The 7791-nt window shown below is 40.1% G+C and overlaps 1 non-coding gene across 1 annotated transcript; it reads right to left on the bottom strand.

Moving 5' to 3' along the window:
* Positions 1-1055: 1055 nt before the first annotated feature.
* LOC148570939 (small nucleolar RNA R71) lies at positions 1056-1159 on the bottom strand. Its single transcript, XR_015907999.1, has one exon. It is a non-coding gene; the product is annotated as a small nucleolar RNA R71 (small nucleolar RNA).
* Positions 1160-7791: the final 6632 nt, after the last annotated feature.

Raw genomic sequence — 7791 nt, 5'->3', positions numbered from 1 at the left:
TAAGTTCTAGAATCATATCTTGTGATTTCTTATGAATCAAGTCATTAATTGTGATTTTAAAAATCAAATCTTTTTCAAAAACTAATTTCTATCATATCTTTTCAAAAAAATATCTTCTTATCTTATCTTTTTCAAAATTTGATTTCAAAATATCTTCTCTAACTTCCCAACTTCTAATCTTTTCAAATTTGTTTCAACTAACTAACTAACTTTTTGTTTGTTTCTTAACTTTTTCAAAACTACCTAACTAACTCTCTCTCTCTAATTTTCGAAAATATCTCCCCTCTTTTTCAAAAATTTCTTTTTTATTAACTAATTATTTTTATTTTTTATAAAAAAAAAATTTCGAAAAAAATACTAACCTTTTTCAAAAACTATTTTCAAAAATCACTAACTCTTTTTCAAAAATTATTTTCGAAAATTCTCTTCTCTCTCATCTCCTTCTATTTTTTTTATTTATTCATCTACTAACATCTCTCCCTCATTCAAAAAAAAAAAAGGATCTCTATTATTATTATTTTTCTGTGCCTTCTTCTTTGTCATATGAGCAGGAGCAAGGACAAGAATATTCTTGTTGAAGCAGATCCAGAACCTGAAAGGACTCTGAATTACAACTAACCAGTAAGCACCTGTTAGGAATTTTCAAACAAGAAGAGGAGATGGCAGCCGAAAATAATAATAATGCAAGGAGGATGCTTAGTGACTTTACTGCACCTAATTCCAATTTACATGGAAGAAGCATCTCCATTCCTGCCATTGGAGCAAACAAATTTGAGCTGAAACCTCAATTAGTTTCTCTGATGCAGCAGAACTGCAAGTTTCATGGACTTCCATCTGAAGATCCTTTTCAGTTCTTAACTGAATTCTTGCAGATATGTGATATTGTTAAGACTAATGGAGTAGATCCTGAAGTCTACAGGCTCATGCTTTTCCCTTTTGCTGTAAGAGACAGAGCTAGATTATGGTTGGATTCTCAACCTAAAGACAGCCTGAATTCTTGGGATAAGCTGGTCACGGCTTTCTTAGCCAAGTACTTTCCTCCTCAAAAGCTGAGCAAGCTTAGAGCTGATGTTCAAACTTTCAGACAGAAAGAAGGTGAATCCCTCTATGAAGCTTGGGAAAGATACAAACAGTTGACCAAAAAGTGTCCTTCTGACATGCTCTCCGAATGGACCATCCTGGATATATTCTATGATGGTCTGTCTGAGTTATCTAAGATGTCATTGGATACCTCTGCAGGTGGATCCATTCACCTAAAGAAAATGCCTGCAGAAGCTCAAGAACTCATTGACATGGTTGCTAATAACCAGTTCATGTACACTTCTGAAAGGAATCCTGTAAGCAATGGGACGCCTATGAAAAAGGGAGTTCTTGAAGTTGATACTCTGAATGCCATATTGGCTCAGAATAAAATATTGACTCAGCAAGTCAATATGATCTCTCAGAGTCTGCATGGAATGCAAGCTGCATCCAACAGTACTCAAGAGCCATCTTCTGAAGAAGAAGCCTATGATCCTGAGAACCCTGCAATAGCAGAGGTGAATTACTTAGGTGAACCTTATGGAAACACCTATAACTCAACATGGAGAAATCATCCAAATTTCTCATGGAAGGATCAAAATCCCCAACAAGGCTTTAATAATGGTGGAAGAAACAGGTTTAGCAATAGCAAGCCTTTTCCATCATCAACTCAGCAACAGACAGAGAACTCTGAACAAAATGCTTCTAATTTAGCAAATCTAGTCTCTGATCTATCTAAGGCCACTGTAAGTTTCATGAATGAAATAAGATCTTCCATTAGAAATCTGGAAGCACAAGTGGGCCAGCTGAGTAAAAGGATCACTGAAATCCCTCCTAGTACTCTCCCAAGCAATACAGAAGAGAATCCAAAAGGAGAGTGCAAGGCCATTGACATAAGCGCCATGGCCGAACCTGTGAGGAGAGGAGAGGACGTGAATCCCAAGGAGGAATACCTCCAGGGACGTCCAGTGATCAATAAGGAGCTTCCCTCTGGGGAACCAAAGGACTCTGAGGCTCATCTAGAGACCATAGAAATTCCATTGAACCTCCTTATACCCTTCATGAGCTCTGATGAGTATTCCTCTTCAGAAGAGAATGAGGATGTTACTGAAGAGCAAACTGCCAAGTTTCTTGGTGCAATCATGAAGCTGAATGCCAAATTATTTGGCATTGATACTTGGGAAGTTGAACCTCCCTTGTTCATCAATGAACTAAGTGATCTGGATCAACTGACATTGCCTCAGAAGAGACAGGATCCTGGAAAGTTCATAATACCCTGTACCATAGGCACTATGATCTTCAAGGCCCTATGTGACCTTGGTTCAGGAATAAACCTCATGCCCCTCTCTGTAATAGAGAAACTGGGAATCTATGGGGTGCAAGCTGCTAAAATCTCACTGGAGATGGAAGACAGCTCAAGAAAACAGGCTTATGGACAAGTAGAAGATGTATTAATAAAGGTTGAGGGCCTTTACATACCTACTGATTTCATAGTCCTGGATACTGGAAAGGAAGAGGATGAATCCATCATCCTAGGAAGACCTTTCCTAGCCACAGCAAGAGCTGTGATTGATGTTGACAGAGGTGAAATAGTCCTTCAATGGAATGAGGACTCCCTTGTGTTTACAACTCAAGGATCTCTCTCTGCAACCATGGAGAGGAAGCAGAAAAAGCTTCTCTCAAAGCAGAGTCAACCAGAGCCACCACAGTCAAACTCTAAGTTTGGTGTTGGGAGGCCACAACCAAACTCTAAGTTTGGTGTTGAACTCCCATATCCAAACTCTAAGTTTGGTGTTGGAGAGTCTCAACAAAGTTCTGCACATCTGTAAGGCTCCATGAGAGCCCACTGTCAAGCTATTGACATTAAAGAAGCGCTTGTTGGGAGGCAACCCAATGTTTATCTAATTCTTATTTTTATTGTTTTTCATGTTTTCTTAGGTTCATGATCATGTGGAGTCACAAAATAAACAAAAAAATCAAAAACGGAATCAAAAACAGCAGAAGAAAAATCACACCCTGGAGGAGCATCTGTCTGGCGTTCAAACGCCAGAATAGAGCATAGTTCTGGCGCTGAACGCCCAGAATGGGAGCATCCTGGCGCTGAACGCCCAGAACAAGCATGGTTCTGGCGTTCAACGCCAGAAATGGCAGCAATGGGGCGTTGAACGCCCAAAATGGGCACCAACCTGGCGCTAAACGCCCAGAGTTGTGTGCAAGGGCATTTTGCATGCCTAAATTGGTGCAGGGATGTAAATGCCTTGACACCCCAAGATCTGTGGACCCCACAGGATCCCCACCTACCTTCACTCACCCTCTTCTCTCTTCTCAATCATCCTCTATTCCCAATAAACACTCATCCCTTCTGTCTTCCATTTACCACTCACACCCATACACCCACTTACCTTCAAAAATTCAACATCTCTTCCCCACCCAATCCCACCCATATGGCCGAATACACACAGCCATCCATCTCCTCCATATCTTCTTCTTATTCTTCTATTCTTTCTTCTTTTGCTCGAGGGCGAGCAACATTCTAAGTTTGGTGTGGTAAAAGCATAGCTTTTTTTGTTTTTTCCATAACCATTGATGGCACCTAAGGCCAGAGAAACCTCTAGAAAGAGGAAAGGGAAGACAAAAGCTTCCATCAAGGGTCAATAGCTCAGTGGTAGAACATTTAACTGCAAATCAAGAAATCCCTGAGATACCTCAGGGGATACATTTTCTTCCACACAATTATTGGAAGCAACTAAGGGTGGAACATCAAGAGCACTCCATCATCCTTCATGAAATCAGAGAAGATCTAAAAGCAATGAAGGAGGAGCAGCCAAGACAAGGAAGAGACATATAAGAGCTCAAGGACATCACTAAGGTGGACTCATTCCTTGTTCTTACTTTCTCTGTTTTTTCGTTTTATATGTTATGTGCTTATCCATGTTTGTGTCTTCATTACATGATCATTAGTAGTTAGTAACTTTGTCTTAAAGTCATGAATGTCCTATGAATCCATCACCTCTCTTAAATAAAAACTGTTTTAATTCAAAAGAACAAGAAGTACATGAGTTTTGAATTTATCCTTGAACTTAGTTTAATTATATTGATGTGGTGATAATGCTTCTTGTTTTCTGAATGTATGCTTGAACAGTGCATATGTCTTTTGAAGTTGTTGTTTAAGAATGTTAAATATGTTGGCTCTTGAAAGAATGATGACTAGGAGACATGTTATTCGATAATCTGAAAAATCATAAAAATGATTCTTGAAGCAAGAAAAAGCAGCAAAGAACAAAGCTTGCAGAAAAAAAAAAAGGGGCGAAAAAAAAAAAGAATAGAAAGAAAAAAATAGAAAGAAAAAGAAAAAGCAAGCAGAAAAAGCCAATAACCGTTAAAACCAAAAGGCAAGGGCAAATAAAAAGGATCCCAAGGCTTTGAGCATCAGTGGATAGGAGGGCCTAAAGGAATAAAATCCTGGTCTAAGCGGCTAAACCAAGCTGTCCCTAACCATGTGCTTGTGGCGTGTAGGTGTCAAGTGAAAACTTGAGACTAAGCGGTTAAAGTCAAGGTCCAAAGCAAAAAAAAAAAGAGTGTGCTTAAGAACCCTGGACACCTCTAATTGGGGACTTTAGCAAAGCTGAGTCACAATCTGAAAAGGTTCACCCAGTTATGTGTCTGTGGCATTTATGTATCCGGTGGTAATACTGGAAAACAAAATGCTTAGGGCCACGGCCAAGACTCATAAAGAAGCTGTGTTCAAGAATCATCATACTGAACTAAGAGAGTCAATAACACTATTCGAAATCTGAAGTTCCTATAGAAGCCAATCATTCTGAACCTCAATGGATAAAGTGAGATGCTAAAACTATTCAAGAGGCAAAAAGCTATAAGTCCCGCTCATATGATTGAAGCTCTGTTTCATTGATAGTTTGGAATTTATAGTATATTCTATTCTTTTTATCCTATTTTGATTTTCAGTTGCTTGGGGACAAGCAACAATTTAAGTTTGGTGTTGTGATGAGCGGATAATTTATACGCTTTTTGACATTGTTTTTAGTATGTTTTTAGTAGGATCTAGTTACTTTTAGGGATGTTTTTAATAGATTTTGTGTTAAATTCACATTTCTGGACTTTACTATGAGTTTGTGTTTTTCTGTGATTTCAGGTATTTTCTGGCTGAAATTGAGGGACTTGAGCAGAAATCAGATTCAGAGGTTGAAAAGGGACTGCTGATGCTGTTGGATTCTGACCTCCCTGCACTCAAAGTGGATTTTCGGGAGCTAAAAAACTCGAAATGGCGCGCTTCCAATTGCGTTGGAAAGTAGACATCCAGGGCTTTCCAGCAATATATAATAGTTCATACTTTGGCCAAGAATAGACGACGTAAACTGGCGTTCAACACCAGCCTTCTGCCCAAATCTGGCGTCCAGCGCCAGAAAAGGATCCAAAACCAGAGTTGAACGCCCAAACTGGCACAGATACTGGCGTTCAACTCCACAAATGGCCTCTGCACGTGCAACACTTAGGCTCAGCCCAAACACACACCAAGTAGGCCCTGGAAGTGGATTTATTCATCAATTACTTACTCATGTAAACCCTAGTAACTAGTTTATTATAAATAGGACCTCTTACTATTGTATTTGACATCTTTGAACGCATTGTTCTTAGACCATAGGGGCTGGCCACACGGCCATGCCTGGACCTTCACTTATGTATTTTCATACGGTAGAGTTTCTACACTCCATAGATTAAGGTGTGGAGCTCTGCTGTTCCTCAAAGATTAATGCAAAGTACTACTGTTTTCTATTCAGTTCTTCTTATTTCTCTTCTAAGATATCCATTCGCACCCAAGAACGTGATGAAGGTGATGATTATGTGTGACGCTCATCATCCTTCTCCTTTATGAACGCGTGTCTGACAAACACTTCTGTTCTACATGAATTAAGCTAGAATGAGTATCTCTTAGATCTCCTAACCAGAATCTTTGTGGCGTAAGCTAGAATGATGGCGGCATTCAAGAGAATCCGGAAGGTCTAAACCTTGTCTATGGTATTCTGAGTAGGATTCAATGATTGAATGACTGTGACGAGCTTCAAACTCGCGAGTGCTGGGCGTTAGTGACAGACGCAAAAGGAGGGTGAATCCTATTCCAGCATGATCGGGAACCGACAGATGAATAGCCGTGCCGTGACAGGGTGCGTGAGCATATTATTCACTGAGAGGAGGGGATGTAGCCACTGACAACGGTGATGCCCTTGCATAAAGCCAGCCATGGAAAGGAGTAAGACTGATTGGATGAAGATAGCAGGAAAGCAGAGGTTCAGAGGAACGAAAAGCATCTCCATTCGCTTATCTGAAATTCCTACCAATGATTTACATAAGTACCTCTATCCCTATATTATTATATAATATTCAAAAACACCATTATCACTTTATATCTGCCTGACTGAGATTTACAAGGTGACCATAGCTTGCTTCATACCAACAATCTCCGTGGGATTCGACCCTTACTCACGTAAGGTATTACTTGGACGACCCAGTGCACTTGCTGGTTAGTTGTATCGAAGTTGTGGCAATTATGAATTAAGATCAAAGCACCAAGCTTTGAAGCCATTACCAGGGATTGTTTGAGCCTGGAGATCACAATTTCGTGCACCATGGTTCAACCACAGAGGCGGCTAAATCCAGCCATGAAGGAAGTGGTGCAGAAAGAGGTCACCAAATTACTAGAGGCTGGGATTATTTATCCCATTTCTGATAGCCCCTGGGTGAGCCCTGTTCAAGTCGTCCCAAAAAAGGGAGGCATGACAGTGATTCATAATGAAAAAAATGAACTGGTTCCTACAAGAACAGTTGCAGGTTGGCGCATGTGTATTGACTACAGAAGGCTCAATACAGCCAACAGAAAGGATCATTTTCCTTTACCATTCATAGACCAGATGCTAGAAAGACTAGCAGGTCATGATTATTACTGCTTTTTGGATGGCTATTCAGGCTATAACCAGATTGCAGTGGATCCCCAGGATCAAGAGAAAACAGCATTCACATGTCCATTCGGAGTGTTTGCTTATAGAAGGATGCCCTTTGGGCTATGTAATGCACCTGCAACCTTCCAGAGATGCATGCTCTCTATTTTCTCTGACATGGTGGAAAAATTTCTGGAAGTCTTCATGGATGACTTCTCAGTATATGGAGACTCATTCAGCTCCTGTCTTGATCACCTGAAACTTGTTCTGAAAAGATGCCAAGAAACCAACCTAGTTTTAAACTGGGAAAAGTGTCACTTCATGGTGACTGAAGGAATTGTTCTTGGGCATAAAATCTCAAACAAGGGAATAAAGGTGGATCAAGCAAAAATAGAAGTAATTGAAAAATTACCACCACCTGCCAATGTTAAGGCAATCAGAAGCTTTCTGGGGCACGCAGGATTCTATAGGAGGTTTATAAAGGATTTTTCAAAAATCGCAAAACCTCTAAGCAATCTGTTAGCTGCTGACAGGCCATTTGTGTTTGACACAAAGTACCTGCAGGCGTTTGAAACGCTGAAAGCTAAGCTGGTCACAGCACCAGTCATTTCTGCACCAGACTGGACATTACCATTTGAGCTAATGTGTGATGCCAGTGATCATGCCATTGGTGCAGTATTGGGACAGAGGCATGACAAGCTTCTGCATGTCATTTATTATGCCAGTCGCGTTCTAAATGATGCCCAGAAAAATTACACAACCACAGAAAAAGAACTACTTGCAGTGGTTTATGCCATTGACAAGTTCAGATCATACT

Source organism: Arachis ipaensis, chromosome B3 (assembly GCF_059453495.1).
Source record: "Arachis ipaensis isolate K30076 ecotype BB chromosome B3, ASM5945349v1, whole genome shotgun sequence".
Lineage (NCBI taxonomy): Eukaryota > Viridiplantae > Streptophyta > Magnoliopsida > Fabales > Fabaceae > Arachis > Arachis ipaensis.
Note: the sequence above shows the minus strand (reverse complement) of the source record. Positions and strands in the feature narration are given on the sequence as shown.